This window comes from Grammomys surdaster, unplaced genomic scaffold (assembly GCF_004785775.1).
Source record: "Grammomys surdaster isolate TR1022 unplaced genomic scaffold, NIH_TR_1.0 125271, whole genome shotgun sequence".
Taxonomy (NCBI): domain Eukaryota; kingdom Metazoa; phylum Chordata; class Mammalia; order Rodentia; family Muridae; genus Grammomys; species Grammomys surdaster.
The window spans coordinates 13,287-39,668 of record NW_021620153.1 but is presented as its reverse complement, the minus strand read 5'-3'; the positions used below and the strand labels follow the sequence as shown (position 1 = coordinate 39,668).

Sequence of the window (26,382 nt, the reverse complement as noted above, 5' to 3'; positions counted from 1 at the left end):
GGCATAACCTTTCTGTGTCCCAGGATGACCTTGAACTCAGGAATCTGCCTGCCTTTGTATCTTTCTGACAAGGTAGGTCATTAATGCAGATGTCTTTGTTTCTTTAGATTTATGAGGCCCCTCATAATTCATATTGCATCCTTATATTTTGCATAGTTGAGAAATTATATATTTTTTGAACTCATGTATTTAGAGCTCTTTCCCATAGCCTTAAAGGTTGTCCTGAAGGTCCCCATGTTTACCATTTTGCTGAGACATAGCCACAGATTTGCCTCCTGGACTCATGTGGTCTCAGATTATCATGGAGTCATTAACATTAACAGAGGGAACATTCCTTGGAGGAATGTGATATATGTACATTATTATATAAACAAGCCTTATACCCATAGCAGCCATCACAAGGAGGCTCTTACCAGGGCTCTGTCCCAGGGTCAGGAACCATGTCACTCTGTTATCACCAGGGCCGATTTCATATCCTCAGTCTCTGGCATGTCCTAGAGATGCCTACCACCATTCAGACCCAAACCAGACCTGGATTTCTGTTCATTCTCCTGGCCATCTGGCCCTTTCTCCTGTCTCCCAACACATAATCCTGAGTATGCCCCAATCTTCTACCCATCGTCCCCTTTCCCACCCAGTTCTCTTCCTCCATCTGCTTCCTATGACTATTTTATTTCTCCTTCTAAATGAGATTCAAGCATCCTTGCTTGGTCCTTCCTTCTTGTTTAGCTTCTTTGGGTCTGTGGAATCATGGTTATCTTTAACTTTATGGCTAATCTCCACTTATGAGTACATATTATGTATGTCCTTTTGGGTCTGAATTACCTCACTCACATGATATTTTCTAGTTATATCCACTTGCCTGCAAAAGTTATGATGTTCTTGTTTTTAATAGTTGGGCAGTATTTCATTGTGGAAATGTACCACATTTTCTGTATCCATTATTAGTTTGAGGGACATCTGGATCGTTTCCAGTTTTTAGAAATTATGAATAAAGCTGATATGAACATAGTGGACCACATGTCCTTGTGCTATGCTGAAGCTTCTGTAAGTCAAAGGACACTGTCATTAGGACAAAGTGACAGCTTACAGATTGGGAAATGATCTTCACCAACCCTACATCTGACAGAGGGCTAATAATAAAAATATACAAAGAACTTAAGAAGTTAGGCACCAACCCCAAATAACCCAATTTAAAAATGGGGTACAGAGCTAAACAGAGATTTCTCAATTAAAGAAATGTTCAATGTCCTTAGTCATCAGGGAAATCCAAATCAAAACACCCCTGAGATTCCACCTCACACCCCTTAGAATGGCTAAGATAAAAAACTCAGTGGCTAGTGAAAGACCCCCGAGGAGGGGACCTTCACTCAAGTCACAGGAGATTACAGCCACCCAGAAACTCACAAGAGACCGAATTTACTGCAAACTGCAAAAGACTTTATTTTGGGATTTCAGCCAGTTGAGGTCAAGACTCACAAGAGGAGTGTTGACCTCGAGGACAGAGGGAGAAGGGTATTTAAGGAAAAACCCACAAACTAGGGGGGTACAAACCAAGAGGGTGAGGGGGAATCATAAAAACATCAGCAGACAGTATCATAAAAACAGTGGAAGGTCCCCAGCCCATTTGATCATGTGGGAAACACACCCTGTATACTTATTTTTTTTTTCAAGAATTTAATCTTGTTTAATCATCTATCATGTGGCCAGCCAGTCCTTGGAACAGCTAAGATGACTGGTATTTTCTTTATGGTCAGCCAGTTCCTGGAACCCAGAGCCCAGAGCCTATGAACCACATGACCCGCATTCTTGGTTCCTCCCTTTTGTGGTCGACTAAGTTCCTGGAGCACAGATGGCCTGGTTTCAGCCTCTATATGCTAGGGGTCTCAAAAAAGGTTTATTATTTTCATTCTCTACTCCTTCTAGTAAATTAGTTCTAATCACAGAACTAAACTTCAGTATCATCATAATCTTCATTTTCTTGGCTTGATAAAGCTTGATACTGTTGGCGTAGCATTAGAATCTGAACAGCACTTATCCTTTCTCTAATAAGGATAGTTAATCTAGTTAACACACATGGGCCTATAGTCAGGAGCAAAAGTAGAATCAAAAGGGGTCCTGTGAGGGAGGATATCAGAGCAGTCATTCATGGGGATTGGTTAAACCAACTTTCAAACCAGCTCTGTTGTGCCTCCCTGTCTTTCTGTCTTTGATGTAACCTCTCGCTAAGCTTGTTCATTGAATCTTTAATCACCCCTAAATGGTCTACATAAAAACAACATTCTTCTCTAAGAGCAGCACATAATCCACCTTCTTTTAAAAACAGTAAGTCTAATCCCCTCCTATTTTGAAGGACCACTTCTGAAAGGGAGGCTAATGACTTCTCAAGCTTTGACACTGATTGTTCTAAGGCCCTTAGGTCCACATCTATGGCAGCTCTCAGCTCATGGAAATAATGAGGGGTCTGCACTAGTGCCGCTGTGCCTGTTCCTACACCTGCGGCTACACCAAATCCCAGTAAAACAGCCAAGGTCAGAGAGATGGGCTCTCTGAGGAAGCATCTTGGGTGCATTTCGAACTCATTTTCAAGGGTATTAGCGGGTGATAATAAACCCATGGGACCAGTTGTACAAGTATACAATAGTCCTTGGTTTCATCAAAGACAGAGGTGGATATACAAGGGGTTAATCCTGAGCCACAAGCCCACCATTTATCAATTTCAGGCACTAAGTATCCATTAACAGAGGTCTTTGGGCTCTTAAGAGTCTCATTACATAGATGTTTATAAGCAGCTGGTGGGGTTCCTAGACAGGTCCCTTGTCCTGAGACCTCAGTTAGGGTCAGCTTATTTTTGTTGTTCCAGACACAGGCATTATGGCTGGTAGTATTGTGTTGGACCCTGAAGGGCTGCTTTGCCCTGGCTGAGCCTTTCCGTAAGCTGCTGTCTACTAAGTAACATTCTGCGGTTCCTCTAGGATCAAAACATTCTGACTAAGGCATGGTGCCCCAGGAAGGGAATTTACTCTTGACATCCTATTGCCCCCCAGTTGAGTTCCTGCTTTTTCACATCCTGACTAATACATGGTGCCCCAGGAAGGGAATTTATACTTGACATCCTATTGCCCCCAAGTTGAGTTCCTGTTTTTTCCTGAGTTTGTATTTTTCCCTCCCTGGCTTGGTGTATATATTGAACCTGCTCAGTAAAGGCATTGGCATTCTCTCACAACGGATGACCAGAGTCTGAGTATTCCTTTAATCCCCCAGGCCTATGCCCGAGCTCGGTACCGCTGCCAGCGCTGGCGCTCTCAGTATTGTTAAAGGTCCCAGTCACCACAACACCTTCATAATAATGGGGTCCTGAGGAGAGGCAAAGCCAAGAAGACTCTGTCATATTAAGTCTGGACCCGTTTAACACCATAAAAGCCCCTTGAATCAGATTTAGGAACATTTGTCCAGTGCTTGGGAAAGGTGGAGTTGAGATTAGGGATAACCTCAGGGGATGTTCAGTAAGGGGACTATTCTCTGATGGCTTTGGAGGTGCAACAGGAGTGGCCGGGGCAAGGGGTCTCTGTTCAGATAACACTTTGTTGGGACCTATGGGTTGAGCAGGAGGACTCTCTATTTTTAACTGAATTATAAAGGCGGCAACCAAATCAGACTTAAATAATCTATCTGGGAAATACCACCAAAGGCCCCACGTCCTTCCTTCCAGCCACTTTGATGTATTTTTAGTTCATCCTTGGTCAGTAAAGGTAATGTTTAGGGGCAATCATGTAGGGCTGGTGCCACAGACCCCTGTGTTTTTTTTCTGAGCACCTCGCTGGGGAGGTATAGTTTTTATGTGCTATGATCCAGTCCCAAGAAGAATTGGGTTTCAAATAGGCCTCTCCTGTAGTTTCACATCCCCAAGTGGAGCAGTATAGGCTTCCTATGTACACACAATGTAGGGCCGTAGCTCAATCTCGGCCATCTCGGGGGCAAACATAAAAATCTTGTTTCCCTAAATAACACCTTGCTTCTGGACTACCACACCCAAGCTTGCCTCCGGGTGACTATCTCTTAGGGACTTTCAGGGGCATCTTCTGGGGATTCATATCAGGAATATCCCAGGAGTCTAATCCTGCTACCAATTGACAGAAGTCAGGAGTAAGGGTAGGCCACCATGTGTACGGTAGGGCTACTTTGGAGGTAGACCATACTGCCTCCCCAGTCTGCAAAGAAACTTGCCAAGTCAGTTTTGGGGGTGTATGGGGGATATTCCCCGTCAACTGAAGGGCACCTGTGACGTAGGCACAACTTAAGAGGATCAGCAGTCTTTTCCAGTTCCTATTCATCTTCATCTTTGGAGGATTCCAGTGCTTGCTTCACATGGGAGGCATAGATCCAGCAGAGATGCCTTCAACCTTAACAGCTGTGGGGGTGGTTAGGAGTACCAGGTAGGGTCCTTTCCAGCCTGGCTCAAGGTTACCAGCTCGGTGACATCAAACCAGGAATGTGTCTCCCACTTGAAACTGGTGTGGCATACTCGTAGTCCCCTTTCAGCTGTTCCCAGACCTTGTGTCAGACCACCTCAAGCGCTTTCATGCGGGTGAACAAGGATTTAGAAAGAACAGCATCAGGATCATACACTCCACCCACCTTAGTAAGTGGTGGTGGCCCCCACACAAGATCTCAAAGGGTGTAAGCTTAAATCGTCCTGGAGTGTACCGAACTTGGAACAAGGCAAAGGGAAGGAGGGCTGTCCAGTCATTACCACTGATCTCCAACGCTAATTTGGTTAAGGTCTCCTTAATGGTTCTATTCATCCTCTCTACCTGTCCTGAGCTCTGGGGTCTATAAGCATAATGTAATTTCCAGTTAATCCCCAGCTGTGTGGCCAGTCCCTGACTCACCTGGGCAATAAAGTCAGGTTCATTATCAGACCCAATTACCTTGGGTATTCCAAACCTTGGAGAGATCTCTTCTAGGATCTTCTTAGCCACCACATTGGCAGTTTCATTCTTAGTGTGGAAGGCTTCGACCCATCCTGAAAAGGTGTCTATAAAAACTAAAAGATATTTATTTCCATGTTTTGCCAGTTTGACTTCTGTGAAGTCCACCTCCCAGTAAGCTCCATGGCGGTCGCCCTTCAGTCTCTATCCCATGGTATACATGGAAGGTCTTGCATTAGGTAAGGCACAAGCTTTACAGTTTTTTACAGCTTCCACCAAATCAGAGAGTCCTATAACATAATATTCAGAGGATCTTACCACATCTTTTAACTTTTTGGCTCCCAGATGGGTCAGATAGTGCAGATTACTGACTTTTTTTTTTTTACCTTCTTCTTGTGGGAGGATTAATTTACCATCTTTGTTTTTTATTAACCCATAAGGGGTTTCAGAGTGAAAGCCCAATTTGTCCATCACTTGATAGTTGTTGGTGGTGTATCTGAAACTGGTATCTCAAGTGTCAAAGTAGTCTCTGGAACCCTTAACTGCTAGAATCATTGCTTCCTGGGCAGCTTTCTTGGCAGCCATGTCATCCATCTGGTTTCCCTTTGCAGCAGTGTCCTGAGCCCTCTGGTGCCCAGGGCAGTGGATGATATCCACTTTCTTTGGCAGATGGATGGCCTCGAGGAGGCTCAGTATTTCTTCTTTATTTTTAATGTCCTTGCCTGCAGATGTCAGCAGCCCCCTTTGTCTATAAATTGCACCATGTATATGAGCTGTGGCAAAAGCATATTGGCTGTCTGTGTAGATATTGATGGGCTTCCCTTCTGCCATTTGCAGGGCTTGCATCAGAGTGATAAGTTCTGCTCTTTGGGCAGTAGTACCTTCTGGCAGGCTCCTAGCCCAGATTACTTGCTTTCCATCTACCACCGCAGCTCCCGCCATTCGCTTACCTTCAACCACGAAGCTGTTGCCATCTGTGTGCCAGTTTGGACTTCCTGACCAGGGCTGGTTCTTCAGGTCACTCCGAGTACCTGTTTCTTCTGCCAGGATGTCAATGCAGTGATGGACGGGAGAAGAGTCATCAATCTCAGGCAGCAAGGTGGCAGGATTCAGAATGGTCAGGGGTGTAGAGATCACTCTTTCAGTCAACAACAGGCTCTGATACTGCATCATGCAAATATTAGTATCCATCGGTCAGGGGACTACTGGATAATGCTCTCAAGAGAGTGAGGTGCCACAACAGTTATCTGTTGCCCCAGAGTCAGTTTATCAGCATCTTTGACAAGTAAGGCCATAGCAGCAATGGCTTTTAGGCAGGTGGGTCATCCACTGGCCACTGGGTCTACTTTTTTGGATAAATATGCCACTGGTATTTTCCATAGTCCCAAGGTTTGGGTCAGGACTCCCCAGGTGACCCCTGCCCTCTCATTTACGTATAGAGTAAAGGGCTTGGTCAAGTCTGGTAGGGCTAATGCTGGTGCCATTAGCAGGGCCCTTTTGATGTCCTCAAAGGCTTTCTGGTGTTTGGGGGTCCAAGTACACTCTCCTCCCTCCTTTGTGAGGGGATATAGAGAGGCTGCTAACATGGCAAACCCTAGAATCCATAGCCTACAAAAGCCAGCAGTATCCAGAAATTCTCTCACCTGGCGAGGAGTGGCTGAGACAGGTATCTGGGTAACAGTCTTTTTCCTGGCTTCCATCAGCCACTGTTTTCCATCTTTCAGGGTATATCTCAGATAAGTGACCTCAGTCTTGCACAACTGAGATTTTTTAGCAGAAGCTCGATACCCCAACTCACCCACTTCTGCCAGCAGTCTCTTGGTTCCTTGGAGGCACTTAGGCTTAGTAAATGCTACCAAAAGTAGGTCATCCACATACTGCAACAAAGTTATCTGAGGATTTTTAGCTCTGAAGGAGGCTAGATCCTGATGAAGAGCTTCATTAAAGAGGGTGGGGGAATTCGTAAACCCCTGAGGTAACCTGGTCCAGGTCACTCGACCTGTTAATCCAGTATCAGGGTCCCTCCATTCAAAAGCAAAAATAGGCTGGCTGCAAGGGTGTAGTTTTAAACAGAAGAAAGCATCTTTTAAATCCAAAACAGTATACCAATTTCTGTCCAGTGGAAGCGAACTAAGAAGGTTGTAGGTGTTTGGCACAGTTGTGTGGATGTCCTGGACTCTCTTATTAACTTCTCTCAAGTCTTGTAATGGTCTATAATCGTTGGTGCCATGCTTCTTTACTGGCAGCAGGGTGGGTGTTCCATGGTGACTGGCAGGGAACTAGAATGCCTTGTTGTAACAGTCTTTGGATATGAGGCCCAATTTTTTCCCTTGCTTCACAGCTCCTCAGGTATTGTCATACCCCAGTAGGAGAGGCACTGACTTTTAGTCCTACTACGGTAGGGGGAACTCTTTCTGCCATCCCCATACCTCCAGTTTCAACTCAAGCTTTTGGAAATTCCGCTAGCCATTCATTAATATCTGGAGCTTCTTGCTGCTTTTGAAGCTCATGAAGCCAGTATTCTTCTTCTAGTTTTAAGGCCAATATCATAGAAGTGGGGGTTTCCCAGGTTACCTCTGGCCCCTCCTGAGCAAACTTAATCTGTGCCCTCAATTTTGTCAATAAGTCTCTTCTCAACAAAGGCATAGGGCATTCAGGGATAACTAGGAAGGAATGGGACACTTGTCCTTTTCCTAAGTCAACAGTTTGTGATGTAGTCCAAGGATATTGTTTTTGTCCAGTTGCTTCATAACTGTAGTCTTTTTATTCTTTAATTTCCCTAATGGCTGTTTTAGTACAGAATACTCTGCTCCTGTGTCGACCAGAAAATCCATCAGGGTCCCCTCCACATTCAGGGTTACCCTAGGCTCGGGGAGAGGGACTGAGCCCCGTCCCCTCTAGTCATCCTCTTCAAGGGCCAGAACTGTAGGGGTCCTGCTCTTTTTCTTTGGACAGTCTCGGGCCCAATGCCCTTTCTCTTTACAGTAGGCACATTGATCCTTTTCCAGAAGAAGTTGCTGCATCTCTCTTCCTCCGCCCAGCTTGGGTCCTCTATTGCCCAGGTTGTCTGTCTAAGTCCTGTCCTATCTCTGTCCTTCTCTCCTACCACTGTGGCCAAAATCCTAGTCTGGTTCTTTTCCTGCCTGCGATCTCGCCTGTCTTCTCTCCCCTCTCTCTCTTCTCCCTTTCTTGCTTCTCTTCCTCAGTTTCCCTCTTATGGTACACTTTCTCCTTGACTTTCTCTTTGCCTCCTTGACTAAATCCCGCAGGGTATAATCCTGTAATCCTTCTATACATTGTAACTTCTTTCTAATATCAGGTGCTGACTGTCCTATAAAGGCCATAGCCACTGCTGCCTGCTGGCCCTCAGAAGTTGGGTCAAAAGGAGTACAGCGTCTATAAGCTTCCATTAATTGCTCAAGAAACACAGATGGTGGCTCATTGGGTCCCTGTAGTACTTCTCTTACCTTGACCAAATTAGTGGAGCATCTGGCTGCCCCTCGGAGACCCGCTACTAGAGCCCAGCAGTAGACTCTCCCTACCTTCAGCAGGATTGCAATTCCAGTCTGGTCTGTTGAGGAGGAATCCAGCGTCTATTTCATTAGGGAGCTGTGTAGGTTGCCCGTTCGTGCCAGGAACATTTTTATGGGCTTCCAGCAGGATTCTCTCCTTCTCCTCAGTAGTGAAGAGAACCTGTAAGAGCTGCTGACAATCATCCCAAGTGAGCTGGTGAGAAAACATTAATGATTCTACCAGACCCGTCAGGCTAGCTGGATTGTCTGAAAAAGAAGAGTTTTCCAATTATATAAGAACAGCAGAGGAAAAAGGCCAATATTGCAAGGGTTGAAGAGCCGGTGGGTCCACCAGGGGCCCAAAGGTACACAGCGGCAATGCTGCAGTTGAGTCCAGTCCCTCAGGATTCATTCCTCTTCTGCTTCGGGTCCCTGAGGCTAGCCCTCCCATCTCCATACCCGGGGGAGCCAGAGCCAGGCCGGGGCTGGGGCTGGGGCTGGGGCTGGGGCTGGGGCTGGGGCTGGGGCTGGGGCTGGGGCTGGGGCTGGGGCTGGGGCTCCATTGTGGGGGGGTGCCTGAGGAGGTTGTTGGTAGGGAGGAGGAAGATTTGGCCATTTGCGAGGCTCTTCGATATGGGGTAAATCTTAGGAGGAACCGGAAGGACTGAGAGCTTACACTCGGGTGCAGGTGTTGGTTTCAGTTTACATTTCAATTCTCAGAGAGCCAGGACTCAGGAGCCTGGCTTTTGTTTCCGAATCCATGGTTTTACCCGCAGCAGGGGATCCTGGACCAGGTCTTGCCAAACAGTGATGTAGGGTTGCTGGTCAGGGTGAGACCCTGGTCCTTCCTGAAAAACAACAGCTTTAACTTCAAGAATGATAGTCAGGTCAAAAGTGCCTTCTGGTGGCCATCCTACCTCAAACATTGGCCACTCAGAAGCACAGTAAGTCTGCCACGGTCCCTTCTTAACCTCAACTGACAAATTATGAGCCCTAGTACTTATTTAGGTCCAGTGGTCTAGAGTCAAACTCAAGGGAGTTGTCACGGTCTGTCCCTTCCTCACAAGTAGCATGAAACACAGACAGAACAAACACACAAAGAGACTAATAAAGACCCGTCTCAATCGTGAGTGCCAACACTACTCCAGAAAAACAGACGGTCGGAAATTTACCGAGGTCCTCCACTCTACCAGGACCACCATATCCTCCCCAGCCTCCGGATGGGAGTCACTCAGGCATCCCTGGGGTCCCTGGCCTCCTAGGACATCTCCCAGGGCTACAGCTGGTGATCCCTCAGCATGTCTGCCTATCACTCCTTTAGTTTCCTCATGAAATGAACACGGCTGCAAACCGAAAGTGTACTTTTTAGAAACTGAACAGCCAGACAAATGGACGGGCACACAGTGACAGAACAGAACGAAACAAGTGAAATCCTACCTCTAAGTGGGTTCTTGGAGATTAGGGTGGTCGAAAATCCTGGATGAGCCCCCAAATGAAAGACTCCTGGAAGGGGAGACCCTCACTCAAGGCCACCCAGTGACTCACGACACACCAATCATGATGCAACAGCAAGAGGTTTATTCTTTTCAATACCAAGGCTACAACAGGAGGCAGGGTTTATTTGGGCTTCATGGCAGGGAGAAATGCTAATAGCTCACATCATAAAATGCAACTAGGAAACTGCAAACTCAGAATTGGATTAAGGTTGAGGCTCTCAAAGCCCTTTCCCCAGGGACATGTTTTCTATAGCTAGGCCACACCTTCTAAACATCCTCAAACAGTGCTACCAACTGGAAACCATGTATTCAATAGACTATGGGGAAATTTTCTCATTCAAACCACCAAAAAGAATCCTCTTTTCTCAAATGGTACCTAACATTGATTCCGCCATTTCTAATGTCTCAAAATTTCTTATTGTCATTTACAATGTTGAGTCATTTCAGATGTTTCAGTGTTTCTTGTCCAGATATACTGGAGGATTTATAGTCTGTGTTAGCTAAGAAACAATGATTAACAATTCTTAAACATACAGCAAGGACATCAGAATGTCTCCTTGATCCATAGACTGCAGAATGGATGTTTTATAAGCAGGTATGAAAATAACATCACTATCTTTGTATATTCCCTCACAGTTTCTGGGGGACCACAGCTTTGTAAATGAGCAGAAATGCTACAAAAAGAAACTTCATTTTTAGCTCAGCAAATGAATGCACATGCTTGCTAAAATAGTCTGTAATGGGGACTTTATAAACATACAGGGCCAACTAATGTAGTCTTTAATGAAGTAAGAGTTAGTAAGATGGTAGATACTGGTGAGACTCAATTTATGACTGACTGATTGTCTCTGTTTGTAAGGAGTCAGCCAATCTCTGTTAATTCTGTAAAGCTAGGCATTAGCTTCTCATTTCTTGTTCTAAAGTGACTTGCTCTAAGTGACTGTTATAATAATAAAGTGGCAGTGGTTGGGACAGGAAAGGAGGAAGGCACATAATCATCCTTTGAGAAGTTTGTCAGAGAAAGTGTCTTGAAATCAGTACCTAGTCTTGATATGGAAGAGCATTCATAAGGAACAGTTATGTACTATCAAGAGGCTAACAGAACAGGGCCTTGAAGGAGAGAATGCGATGTCCTTCCAAAGAGCTTCAATATAAGTAAAGATAAGGCAGGAATTGAGATAGATAATTGTTATAAGAGAGAATTGGGGTAGGAAAAATGCAAGAGTAAAGCCTTGAGAGAAATCATTCTGGCAGTTCCTCAGAAAATTGGACATAGTACTATCCGAGGACCCAGCTATATCACTCCTGGGGATATACCCAAAAGATGCTCCAACATATAACTAGGACACATGCTCCACTATGTTCATAGCAGCTTTATTTATAATAGCCAGAAGCTGGAAAGAACCCAGATGTCCTTCAACAGAGGAATGGATACAGAAAATGTGGTACATTTACACAATGGAGTACTACTCAGCTATTAAAAACAACGAATTCATGAAATTCTTAGGCAAATGGATGGAGCTAGAAAATATTGTTCTGAGTGAGGCAACTCAATCACAAAAGAACACACATGGTATGCACTCACTGATAAGTGTATATTAGCCAAATGCTTGAAATACCCAAGATAAAATTCACAGACCACATGAAGCTCAAGAAGAAGGAAGATGAAAGTGTGGGTGCTTCAGTACTTCTTAGAAGGGAGAGCAATACACATGGAAGGAGATATGGAGACAAAGTGTGGAGCAGAGACTGAAGGAAAGGCCATCCAGAGACTGCCCCTACCTGGACATTCATCCCATATATAGTCACAAAACCCAGACACTATTGCTAATGCCAAGAAGTGCTTGCTGCCAGGAGCCTGGTATAGCTGTCTCCTGAGAGGCTCTGCCAGAGTCTGGGAAATACAGAGACAGATGCTCTCAGCCAACCACTGCACTGAACATGAGGTCCCCAATGGAGGAGTTAGAGAAAAGACTGGAGAAGCTGAAGGGGTTTGCAACCCCATAGGAAGAACAACAATATCAACTTACCAGACCCCTCAGAGCTCCCAGGGACTAATCACCAACCAAAGAGAAACACATGGAGGGACCCATGGCTCCAGCCCCATGTGTGGCAGAGGATGGCTTTGTCAGCCATCAGTGAGAGGAGAGGCCCTTGGTCCTGTGAGAGAGGCCCTTGGGCTCAATGCCCAAGTGTAGAGGAATGGGAGGTGGGGAGGAGGGAGTGAATGGGTAGGAGCACACTCATAGAAGCAGGAGGAGAAGGCATGGGACAGGGGGTTTCTAGAGGGGAAACTGGGAAAGGGGATAACATTTGAAATGTAACAAATAAAATATCCAATAAAAGAAAAAATAATAAAATAAAAAGAAAAATGTCTTTAAAAGGAGACTTTAGAGAAATCTTATAGCAAAAGAAATATCAGATATTTTTGACTTTTAAAAGCATGTTGGAAGATTTACACCCAGAATTTAGTTCCACATAGTATACAAGACATACTACATGGAAGAGTCAGGTACTAGTGAGGACCGTAAATCAGAAGCTAAAACAGTACAATAGATGTCAGCAATCTACGTTTTATTGTATGGAGTTGTTTGAAAAGACAAATACATTGGAAATATATGGACTAATGGAATGAGTTCTTGGAAACAAAGGAGGAAATAAAGCTTTTGTTTTACAAAAATAGAATTGATCTTAAGCAAGTCTATAGATTGAGCTAGAAACAGTTTTCCACTAAAAATATTCTCGGACTGGAAAGATTCAGAACTAAATTCTCCAAGACCTTTACAAAAATGGTACATGAATGTCACACTGATGACCAAGCCAGCTCAGTTAGTCAAAAGGTTCTCCAGAGCAGGAGTGAGGATTAAAAAGAAAAAAAAAAGTTGATTAGACAATATTTCAGCATGACCCCAGCCAGTTTTGAGGCTGAAAGCTGAGGGGGTTTAGTTTTTCCCAAATTTCTTTTAAATCATTTTAATTACATGCAAGTATTTAGGTCAGTTCTAGGTTGAGGAACCAGCAATATTATAGCTGCAAATAGTCAAGGAACAGGCAGGGCAATAAACAAAGTCCTGCGATCACTCCTGTGATCACTCTCATGATCGCTGTTTCTAAGAGCTCATTGGGATGTCAAAAATATCTGAGCCTACTTCCTTGTCCTAGCCCACAGTCATATTCATGCCTGAGGCCTACTTCTTTGTTCTAGCCTAAGACTTGGATTCCTGACTGAAATTACTTCTATGTTTTAGCCTAAAATTAGATTCCTCCCTGAACTTACTTACTTGTCCTTGGCCAATGTCAGATTCCTGCCAAGCAGCCCCAAAAGATCTCCACATGCTGAGATACTGCGTAACACAAGTAGGTAAAGAATGCTAGAAAGCTCATTATACGAAGCCAAATTTACATTGATACTAAAAGCTGAAAAGCACATACACACAAAGGCAAATCACAGACCTGTTGCCTAGATGGATAGAGATACTGTCTAGAGCAGGGACTCTTATCTATTATGAGCAGGCTATTGATAAGGGGTTAGAATCCCTTGAGGGGAGAGGAGTGACAGGTCCTGCTCCACTCAGGGATCATATACTGGATTTGACTGTGAGATTTTCAGCTCTATGAGAGGGAGGAGAGAGTACACCAGAGAGACAGAGATTTTGGAATTCAGTTACTTTTTAATGATGCACAGCAAGCAATCACAAACACAAATGCTAAGGCTATTGCTACAACAAGATATTGCCACATTTCCTATGCATTGCCTCTAACAATATGCACAATGAACACAAATAATAAATTGCAAATTACCAAAGAAATAAGCATTTTTTTTGCTATAAACACATCATTCATGGATTATACAACCTGAGTCCTTTTGATGGTTTTGGGTTACATGAGTCCGGGAAGGTGGGGTCAGGCTGCATAGTTGAATTTCTAATTTGACCTCACAGGGTGCTTGACCACGAAGAAGCTGGAGGCATTGGTCTCTCGGTTTGAAGTCGGAGCTTGGCCATGAAGTTGGAGGCATAGGTCTCTCAGTTAACTCTTTGATGACTGGGTGTTGAGGAGGCTTTGTCCAGAGGATCACATTGTCCAGTCATGGCTACAAGTATGACTGAAGTGCTCTGGATGGGCTCCTCTTTTTATGTTCGATTTAGCCTTATTGCTGACGTACACAGCAGATAACCACTTGTGTCTGTTATTGCCGGGCTCTGACCTCATCACAGCTGGTTATCACAGCACAACTTTTACTTCCAGACTTGTCTTTACAAGTACCAGACTAATCTCTACAAGTTTCCTATTACAAAATGGAGTTGGTCCTGTTTAAGGGCCTGCTCCTTAAAGATACAAAGGTTCTCCCTAAATTACATGAAAACTGAATTCAAGTTGATCTTATTCCCCTGATTTAAGAGTGATTTCTTTTCTTCTGGTCCTCAACCTAACCCTTGGGCAGATCATGGCTCCAGCCCTCCTCCCCACACCCAGAGAAAGCTTGACTCTCAGGAGGTCTGTAATAACCAGGCTCACAGGTGAGATACCCTCTAACCCCCACAATACCTGGCCCCCACAGAGCCCAGTGGACAGGACCTTTCCTCCCTGCCAGAGATAAATCTTCCTTCCAGACTTAACTTCTGCCCAGGGCAGATCTGGCATTCTAGCCCTACCTCCCATACCCAGAGACAGCATGACTCCCAAGAGGTCTGCCATAACTAGGGTTACAGGAGATCTGCCATAGACAGGGTCACAGGAGGCCCACCCCAACCAAAGACAGCACTATATGACTGCCAGAAGGTCTGGTCTAACCCACCTCACAGAGCCCCACCTTCCTACAAAGAGAGAGAGGCTCCATTCAGAGACAGGAAGACCACTTAACATGAGAGATAACAAGATGGCTAGAGGTAAGTGCAAGAACAAAAGCAACAGAAACCAATGCCACTTGGCACTATCAGAACCCAGTTGTCCCACCACAGCAAGGCCTGGATACCCTAATACTCCTGAAAAGCAAGATTCTGACATAAAATCCCAACTAATGAAGATGATAGAGGACTTTAAGGAGGACATAAATAACTACCTTAAAGAAATACAGGAGAACACAGGTAAACAGACAGAGGCACTTAAAGAGGAAACATGTAAGTTTCTTAAAGAAATACAGGAAAACACAATCAAACAGGTGAAGGAATTCAACAAAACCATCCACGACCTAAAAATGGAAATATAAAGAGTAAAATAATCATGAACGGAAGCAACCTTGGAGATAGAAAACCTAGGAAAGAGATCAGGAGTAACAGATGCAAGCATCACCAACAGAATATAAGATATGGAAGAGAGAATCTCAGGAATAGAAGATACATAAAAGACACAATAGTCAGAGAAAATACAAAGTGCAAAAAGCTCCTAACCCAAAACATCCAGAAAATTCAGAACACAATGGAAAGACCAAACCTAAGAAAAATAAAAATAGAAGAGAGTGAAGATTCCCAATTCAAAGGGAAAGAAAACATCTTCAACAAAATCATAGATGAAAAACATCTTTAACCTAAAGAAAGAGATGACCATAAACACACAAGAAGCCTACAGAACACCAAATAGATTGGACCAGAAAAGAATATTCTCCAGTCACAAAATAATCAAAACACTAAATACACAGAACAAAGAATGAATAATAAAAGTTGCAAGGGAAAAAGGTCAAGTAACATTATAAAGGCAGACCTATCATAATTATATCTTGACTTCTCAACAAAGACTCTAAAAGCCAGAAGATCCTGGACAGATGTCATGCAGACCCTAAGAGAACACAAATACCATCCCAGGCTGCTGTATTCAACAAAACTCCCAATTGACATAGATGGAGAAACCAAGCTATTCCATGAGAAAACCAAATTTAAACACTATCTCTCTACTAATTCAGCCCTACAGAGGATACTAGAAGGAAAACTCTAACACCTATAAAAACACAAAAAATTAATCATCTCATAACAAATCCAAAAGAAGAGAATCACATACACATAATACCACTTCCAACAACAAAATAACAGGAACTGACAATCATTGGGCTTTAGTATCTCTTAGCATCAATGGACTCAATTCCCCAATAAAAAGACACAGGCTAACAGATTGGATACATTAAAAAGTATCCATCAGTCTGCTGCACACAAGAAACACAGCTCAGCAACAAAGATAGATACTACTTTAGAGTAAAAGGCTGGAGAATGTTTTTCAAACAAATAGTACCAGGAAACAAGCTGGAGTAGACATTCTAATATCTAATAAAATAGACTTTCAACCAAAAGTAACCAAAGAGATGGGGAAAGACCCTTCATAGTCATCAAAGGAAAAATCCACCAAGATAAAGTCTCAATTCTGAAAATTTATGCCCGAAATGCAAGTGCACCCACAGGCATAAAACATACTCTACTAAAGCACAAAACATATTGAACCCCACACAATAATAGTGAAAGATTTCAACACTCCACTCTCACCAATGGACAGGTCATGGAAACAGAAACTAAACAGAGACACAGTGAAACTAAGAGAAGTTATGAACCAAATGGAATTAACAGATATTTACAAAATATTTCACTGAAAATGAAAGAATATTTCTTCTTTTCAGAAACTCATGGTACCTTCTCCAGTAATGGCCATAAAATATAAACTGAAGGAATACTACCTAATTCATTTCATGAGGCCACAGTTACTCTGATAACTAAACCACACAAAGATCCAACTAAGAAAGAGAATTTCAGACCACCTTCACTTATGAATATTGACCCCAAGAATTTAATATAATTCTTATGAATCGAATCCAAGAATACATAAAAAATATCATTCATCACCATTTTGTAGACCAAGGGATGCAGAGATGGTTCATTATATAAAAATCCGTTAATGTAATCCACTATGTAAACAAACTCAAAGGAAAAAAGTCACATGATCAACCCATTCAATACTGGAAAAGCCTCGGACAAAACTCAAGACTTCTCATGCTAAAAATGTTAGATAAGGAATTCAAGGCACATACCTAAAAATAATGAAAAGCAATATACATCATACCAATAGCCAACATCAAATAAATGAAAAGAAAAATGAAGCAATCCTACTAAAATCAGGGACAGAATGAGGCTGCCTACTCTCTCCTTATCTATTCAATATAGTACTTGAAGTTTCAGGTAGAGCAGTAAGACAATAAAAGCAGACCAAGGAGATAAAAATTGGAATGGAAGAAGTCAAGGTACCACTTTTTGTGGATAATATGACGATACACCTAAGGCACCCCCAAAGTTGTACCAGAGAACTACTACAGCTGATAAACAACTTCAGCAAAGTGGCTAGTCATAAAATTAACTCAATCAAATCAGTAGCCTTCTTTTATACAGGTGATAAAAGGGCTAAGAAAGAAATTAGGGAAACAATGCCTTTCACAATAACCACAAATAATATAAAATATCTTGGAGTAACTCTAACCAAGTGAGTGAAAGATCTGTATGTCAAGAACTTCAAGTTCCTGAAGAAAGAAATGGAAGGAACCTCAGAAGATTGAAAAATCTCCTTTGCTCATGGATCAGTAGGATTAACATAGTAAACATGGAATCTTACCAAAAGCAATCTACAGATTCAATGCAATTCCCATAAAAGTTATAACACAATTCTTAACACTCATAGAATGAATTGATTCATGGACATACAGGGTGATCAGTGGAATAGAATTGAAGGCCCAGAAACAAATCCACACACCTATGAACACGTGATCTTTGACAAAAAAGGCAAAAACCATACAGTGGAAAAAAGAAAGCATCTTCAACAAATAGTGTTGGTCTAACTGGATGTCTGCATGTAGAAGAATGCAAATTGATCCATATTTATCACCCTGCATAAAGCTCAAGTCCAAATTGATCAAGGACCTCAACATAAAACCAAATATACTGAATCTAAAAGAACACATTGGCACAGGGGAAAATTTCCTGAACAGAACACCAATGCTCAGGCTCTAAGATCAACAAATGATAAATGGGACCTCCTTAAACTGAAAAGCTTCTGTAAGGCAAAGGGCATTGTAAACAGGATGAATTGGCAACCTACAGATTGGGAAAAGAATTCCACTAACCCTACATTTGATGGAAGGAGGTAATATCCAAAATATACAAAGAATTCAAGAAGTTAGACAAAAAAAAAAACCCAAATAACTGAATTAAAAAATGGGCTACAGTGCTAAACAAAGAATTCTCTACTGAGGAATCTTGAATGGCTGAGATGCAGTTAAAGAAATGTTTAACATTTCTTTAAATCAAAATGACACTGAGATTCCACCTTACACCAATCAGAATGGCTAACATCAAAAACTCAAGTGACACCACATGCTGGGGAGGATGTGGAGCCAGGGGAACATTCCTCCATTACTTTTTGAAGGGCAAACTTGTGCAACCACTCTGGAAATTAATCTGGCAGTTTCTTAGAAATTTGGAAATTTTCTAAGAACATTTTCTCAACCTGAAGACCCAGCTATACCACTCCTGTGTACGTACCCAAAAGATACCACCATTCTCCAAGGACACGTGCTCCACTATGTTCATAACAATGTTATTTGTAATAGCCGAGAGCTGGAAGTAATCCAGATGTCCTTCAACTGATAAATGGTTCCATAAAATGTGGTTCATTTATAGACTGGAATACTATTTAGCTATTAAAAACGAGGACATCATGAATTTTTCAGGCAAATTGATGGAATTAGAAAATATCATTCTGAGTGAGGTAACCCAGACTCAAAAGGACATGCATGGTATCTACTCATTGATAAGTGGATATTTGCCAAAAAGTACAGAATACTCAGGACATACCCCACAGACCCTAACAAGTTAAACAAGAAGGAAGGCCCAAGTAAAGATGCTTCAGTCCTACTTAGAAGGGTGAACAAAATAATCTTGGAATGCAGAGGGAAGGAAGGACCTGGTGGGAGAGGTTAGTGGGAGGGGAAATGGGGGGCAGAATCAGGTATTGGGGGAGACAGAAGAGAAGCACAGATGGCAGGAGAATTAATGGGAATATGTAGCTGCCAAGGGGTGAGGTGTCAGGGGGACCTCTATAAAGTTTCAGAGACTTGGTATGGGGGAGGTTCCCAGGACTCAATGTGGATGACCTTAGCCAAAATGCCCAACAGTGGGGAGATGGAACCTGTAATGACCACCTCTAGAAGTGATACAGAGCCCCTAGTGGTGGAATGGAGACACTAACTCACATTCAAAAATTTTAACACAAAATTATTCCTGTCTAAAAGAAACACAGGGATAAAAATGGAGCAGAGACTGAACAAATGACTTGCCAGTGACATGTCTGACTTGGGATCCATCCCATGGGTAGGCACTAAACCATGACACTATTACTGATGCCATGTTGTGCTTGTAGACAGGAGTTGTCCTCTAAGAGTCTCTACCAGCAGCTGACTGAGACAGATGCAGATACCCACAGCTAAGCATTGTGTTGAGGTTTGTGACCCCTATTTAAGAGTTAGGGAAAGGAACTGTAGGGGACGGCAACCCTCATAAGAAGACCAACCATGTCACCTAACCTGGACCCCTGGGAGCTGGTAGAGACTAAGCCACCCAACCAAACAGCATACATGGGCTGGTCTGAGCTCCCCTGCACATATGTAGCAGAGGACTACCTTGTCTGGCGTCAGTGGGAAAGGATGAGCCTAACCCTGTAGAGACTTTATGCCCAAGGGACAGGGATGCCTCCCCAGGGGAGGCACACTATTAGAGGTGAAGGGGACGAGGAAATAGAGGGAGGGAGAATCAGGAGGGGCCCACATTTTGGATATAAATAAATAAAACCATTAACCATTTTAAAAAAGGAAAGCAATCATCTTGAATGAAGTATTCCAGATACAGAAAGAAAAGTATGCTATGTATTACCTTATATGTGGCTATCGGTAGTTAAGTCGATGATAACCATCTGCAATCTGTGTAATCACAGAGAATGGATACTGAGTATGAGACTTAGTTATCCTCATGAATGGAAAATAGAATTAATAGGTTTGGATGGAATCAGGATTCCTGAAACTGGAGGTTAAAATGCAGAGGAGTAGGGAAGAGCAAGACAAGTGAAGGTATTTGGAGAGAGACAACTATAATTGAGGGTCACATGAGGGGTAGTCACCAAATGAAGCTTCCAGTACCAGATAAATGTGTTAAATATAATTGAGTTGTTGGCAAAAGGGGTCTCATAGAAAACCCAAAACAATCCAGGATGTGTCTCGGAAAAGAGGAGCTGGTGTCTACACATAGCCTTCACACCTATGTACTAGCATCTTATACACAGGGAGATACTGTGCACTCTACTAAAGGAGAAATGTAAACTCCAACCCAGTTACAAACCTTTGATCTACAATGGAGTCCTGCCTGCAAGATATGCTAGGGTGATGGTAGCATGAAGCCTAAGGGAGTAAACAACTAATCTCTGATTTGACTGAAGATACACCCCAGAAGATAGAACCTATACCCAACACTGCTTGCATGACCAAGAATCCCTGAAACTATATAGTCCAGAGACAGAGGGTAAAACCAGCACAACTTTTCTTAAAATGTCAAACAATATCAATAGAAAGACTCCTAATAATATTTTGCTATTCTCATAGATCAGTGCCTTTCTCAGCTATCACCAGAATAGCTTCCTCCTGAAACAGAAATACAGCAGATCACAGCCAGATAATACACAGAGAGTGAGAGACCATGGAATACTTAGCTCTAAAATAGATGTCTCTATCAAATATCTCCCATCAGGGCTCAGGGAACCCTGATTAAAGAGGGGAGGCAGAAATAGTGTAAAAGACAGAGGGGATGGAGAACACCAAAGAAACCAGGCTTCTACATCAAAAGTATTTGAACTCACAGAGATTGAGGCAGCATGCACAGGGCCTGAAGTGGGTCTGTACCAGATGGGGTTCTAGAGCTGAAAGGAGAAGTCAGCACATCCTCTAAACCCCAATAAAAATTTAGTTTTTTCAAATGGAGTCCCATGGCAAAACTACTCTTAAGGGTAGTCTATGTGCACAGCAGGACATGGCCAACAAAGAATATGTACACACATGCATGTGCACTCACGCAAACACACACACACACACACACACACACACACACACACACACACCCCTATAGTCTCTTTTTATGTTACTACATTACAGGCTTTTTTGGGTATATATTCTGATTTCCAGTATAAACTTTTTATAGGATTTCTAAGTGTACAAACAAGTGGGTCTCTGTGTCTGTATTTGTATCTTATGCCTTTTCAAAAGTTCTTTTGCTTCTGTGTGTTTTATCTTATTCAGATGAATTATTGTTTTCTTTTTTTTTTATTATTATCCCTTATAAGCTTATGTATTTTCTAATGAGAGACAGGAAAGAGGTAGATCCAGGCAGGAGGAGAGGTGTGGAGGAAAATAAAAACAACACAAAATGAAACAAACCCCAAAACTCACAAGTAGATATGCCGTGTGTATGGACAGCAAAAATGAAGAGCATTGGTCACAATTATTGTAGGAAATAGAAAAATTATCTAAATATAAAACAGAGACTATTTTTCACTTTCTGCATAATTTTTAAATTCTAGGCTGTCTATAATTAGGCATTTTTTAGACCTTGTTTTTTGTTTTATTGGATATTTTATTTATTTACATTTCAGATGTCATCCCCTTTCCCCATTTCTCATCCCTAGAACCCCCCATCCTGCTCCCTTCCTCCTTTTTGCTTTTATACCATTTTAGTTACATGCAAGTATTAAGGTCAGTTCATGATCACTGTTTCTAAGGGCTTATCAGGATGACCAAAATATCTGAGCCAACTTCCCCATCCTAGCCCAAAGTCATTTTCATTTCTGAAGCCTACTTCCTTGTTTCTAGCCTAAAATTTAGATTCCTATCTGAAATTACTTCTTTGTTCTAGCCTAATGTCAGATTCCTGCCTGAAGCCCACTTTTTTGTCCTTGGCCCATCAGATGCTTGCTATGCAGCCCCAAAAGCTCTCTACCTTCCCCTTTTTTTATTTCATTAATAAGACTGGGCCTGTCTTAGGTCATTCTGACAAGAATTCTTTCCTTACCCATCATGGAATATGCATTATCAAAAGCAATGCACTTCTGTCTTAGGTTGGTAAGGACAGAGACAATTTTTAACCAGAAACAAATGGCTCATTCACTAGAAGGCAATCTGATTAATATGGAAAGATTTTACAAAACAATTTCCAGAAATATGAAGCAACTCTGGGTGGAATTGCAGTAAAAAATAATCTATAGTGGTGCTGGGAAACTTCAATACCCCATAGTCAGTGGTAGGTAATGAAACCAGACAAGATGTTAGTAAGGAAAGCACACCATGAACAGCACAGAGAACCACTTATGCTTAGCAGGCCTTCAGAAACAGAGAACTAGCCACAAACAGCATAAGAATTCAGTCTTTTGAACCAGCAAGGAAAACTCATTTTATTATAATGTCTTAGACATAGAACAAGTGTTAAAAGTCAGTGAAGTCCAAATTTAAAAGATACCTTTCCTAATCAATCTGGAATACAGATATTAACAGTAGATAGAAAACAGAAGAATATGTAAGTGACATGTTAATATTAACACATTGGAAATATGTTCTTATTCATACATGAGAATATAGGGGCAGTTCTGATGCTGGAGGAGGAAGGGGAGATTCAGACACTGTCAATGGCCTATCTGTGTGGATATTAAACCTAGAGAATTCTTCCTGCTCTTTCAGCCATTCAAAGGCTACGAAGGGCCTCTGATCAATCTTCCCTCAAGGTAGCCTTTTTTTTTTTTTTTTTTGTGATCTTTGACAGCTCAACAGGAGCAGAAGCAGCCCAAAATATATTGAATGGTATTGAATCCTGAGAACCCACAGACCCTGAGCCTAGAGTTTGCCAAAGCCAACACTAAAATGGCCAAGAGAAAACTAATAGGGACACCAAATCCCTTATGACCTAATGGGGGCTGATCTTGATTCCTGTGTTCCCAGGTGCCTGGGCCCCTTACACTTTCTACACAGCAGAGCTGACCCCAACCATTTCACATACTACTTTCACCTACCTAGCTGCTGCTGCTGCCTTTCTATGAGCTGATGCCAGTCCTCTGATTCCACTCAGCAAGAATGGAAGTATTGGTAGTTCTATTAGCTGCTCAGTATTGTCACTCTGGAGTTGGTCCTGGGTTGTGTAGGGATAAAACAGGGCTCTGCCTTCACTATCACTTGAAGCCTGTGTGGAACTGCTCCTTCCTTCTAGATACTGTGAATGTGAACCCTGAGTCGGTGGATGGCTGTTGTTTTTTTTCCTCAGTTCTCTTAGGCCTTCGGGAAGATCGAGAGGAGCCTTCTTACTGGGATACCTAGGCCCAACTTGTAGACCTCACCAAGACCCAGCATAACCTGACCGCCTCAAATTTCATAGTTCCCCATCTAGGGACGTTTAATTTTGCATGTTTATAAATTGTGACACCATACATGTGCCACATACATGTGTGAGATTTGTTCCCACACTGTTGCCATAGCAACAGGTATTGGCACTGGAGGCTTGTCAAGCCTAGTCCCTCCCTTTACTTTTGACTCCTATACTTATCCTGCCTCAGAGAGGCCTGACCCTTTTGGCTCCTTCTGCCTTGATGGCCCAGGTAAGTTGACTCTGTAGGTCTTCTTGTGTCCTTGACCACTCTGGCTTGCTGAATTCTATCCCTCCTCTTTTCCACAAGACTCCCTGAGTTCTACCTGCTATTTGGCTGTGGGTCTCTGCATCTGCCTCAATCCACTGCTGGATGAAGTGTCTCAGGAGACAGCTATATCCCTGTCTGCAAACATAGCAAAGTATCATTGATAGTGTCAGAGGCTGGCTATCTCACATGTGATGGGTCTTAAGTTGGGGGAGTCATTGGTTGGCTGTTCCTCCGTCTCTGCTTCATTTTTATCCCGGAATATCTTGAAAGCAACACAAATTTTGGGTTGAAGAATTTTGGAGTGAATTGACGTCCCCCACCCTCCTCTGGAAGTCCTGTCTAGCTACAGGAGGTGGCTACTTCAGTCTTGTTACTCCCATACACTCAATGTATCCTCCCACAGACCAAGTCTCTAGCTGGTACCCCTCCACTAATTTCCATTCTCATTTCCATCCCTCTCCTGTACCCCCCCCCACCTGATCACCATTCCTTTTCCCCTTCTCACTCACACTTCTACCCAGTCCCCTATCCCCATCTATCTTTAATAACTATTAATTTCTCCTTTGGAGTAAGAGTCACACATCCTTCCTTGGAATCTGCTTATTACTCATTTTCTTTGGGTTTATGAATTGTAGCATGATTATCCTGCACTTTATGGCTAACGTCCACTTATAAGTGAGTATATGCCATATATGTCTTTCTGGCTCTGAGTTACCTCATTTAGGATTATATTCTCAAGTTCCACCCTGTTGCCTACAAAATTTATGATGTCTTGGTTTTTAATAGCTGCATAGTAATCCATTGTGTAGGTATACCACATTTTCTTTATCCATTCTTCAGTTGAGGGACTTCTCAGTTGTTTCCATTTTCTGGCTATTATGAATAATAATACAATATAATGGTGAGGTTGGGGTATTGAAAGCTCCCACTCTCAATGTGTGAGGATCATTACGTTACTTAAGTTATAATAATGTTTTTTTTTAAATGAAGTTGTGTACCCTTGTCTTTGGTGCATAGATGTTAAGAATTACAATGCTCTTTTTATGGATTATTCCTTTGATAAGTATGTAGTGTTTTTCCTTAACTCTATTAGCTTTGATTAGCTTTGATTTGAAGTCTATATTCTCAGATAGTAAAATGACTTGCTTCTCAGGTTCCCTTTCTTGGAATATCTTTTCCCACCCTTTTACTAGGAGATGAGGTCACCTTGACATGAAGGTGTGTTTATTGCATGTAGCCAAAGGTTGGAACCTGTTTTTGTATCCATTCTGTTAGTTTGTACTATTGACAGAGAGATATCCATTAGTACTATTTGTAGATTCCTGTTTCTCTCTCCCCCAACTCCCACTCTGTTTGTTTCTCTTTTGATTTGGTGATGTAAGACTATTTATTCCCTGTGTTTTTTTTTTGTGTGTGTGCTTAACTTCACTAGGTTGGCATTATCCTTCTACTGCTTTCTGTAGAACTGGATTTGTAGATAGATATTATTTAACTTTGGTTTTTATATGGAATTTCTTATTTTTTTCATCTGTGGTGATTAAAAGTCTTGCTGAGTATAATAGTCTTGGCTGGCTTTTGTGGACTCTTGGATTCTATACAACATATTTCCAGAATCTTCTGGTATTTAGAATATCCCCTGGAGAATTTAGGTAGAAGTCTATACAGTCTACCTCTGTATGTTACTTGGTCTTTTCACTTGCAGCTTTTAATATCTTTTTGTTGTTGTTCTGTATACTTTTTGATTCTCTTCTGAAAGAAATTTCTTTTCTGTGTCAGAGCATTTGGAGGTCTGTATGATTCTTGTACTTTGATAGGCATCTCTTTCTTTATGTTAGTTACACTTTCTTCTCTAATTTTGTTTAAAATATTTTCATGCTTTTGACCTGGGTTTCTTTTTCCTCTATTCCTATTCTTAGATTTAGTCTTTTCATGGGGTCCTAGATGTTGGAGTTAGTTCCTGGTTCTTTCTCCTAGTCCCGTGCTCCCAGAAGTAAGTCTCAGACTCAAAATATATTTACAAATACCTTGGCCATATAGCTAGGCTCTTCTCTGACTAGATATAACTAAAATATCCCATTTATTCTAGACCACATTCTGCCATGTGGCTGGTTACCTGTGTTCAGGTACCATGGCTTGGTCTCATCAATATTCCTGTCGAATCTCCTGCCTGACATTATCCCAGAATCCTTTTCCCTCTCCAAGATGTCCCACCTCTATTTACTTACTAAGCCATAGGCATAGGTTTTAAAATTGACAATTCCTGTATTCATACAATACCGAAGATATTCTCTCTATATCTAGATTTTCTTGATATTTTTTAACCTAGTTTTTTTTTTTTTTAGATTTAACATTTGTTTTGATTGAAGTGTCTATTACTTCTATCATGCCTTCCATGCCTGTGGCTCTTCCTTCCATCTCTTTTATTCTGTTGGAGAATCTTTTCTATATGGTTCTATTGGAGTTCCTAAATTTCTTATTTCTAGATTTCCCACAGTTTGTGTTTTCTTTACTGATTCTACGTCTATGTTCATGTCTTGAACTGTTTTATGTGTGTTTTCCCACTGTTTGTTTGTGTTTTCATAGATTCCTTTCATTAAAGGAATTATTTATTCATTTTCTTTTAAAGTAACTGTAATATTTATAAAGGATTTTCATTGTCTTTGTCTTGTTCTTCAGGTATGTTGCAATTCTCTGTGCCTACTATGGTAAGGTTGTTTGGCTCTAGTGGAGTTGCTTTTGATTGTGTTTTTACAATGG

At 42.0% G+C, this 26,382-nt stretch overlaps 1 pseudogene; it reads right to left on the bottom strand.

Annotated features, from left to right (window-relative positions):
- Window positions 1-1,031: 1,031 nt before the first annotated feature.
- On the bottom strand, window positions 1,032-25,799 carry LOC114637303 (annotated as a pseudogene).
- Window positions 25,800-26,382: the final 583 nt, after the last annotated feature.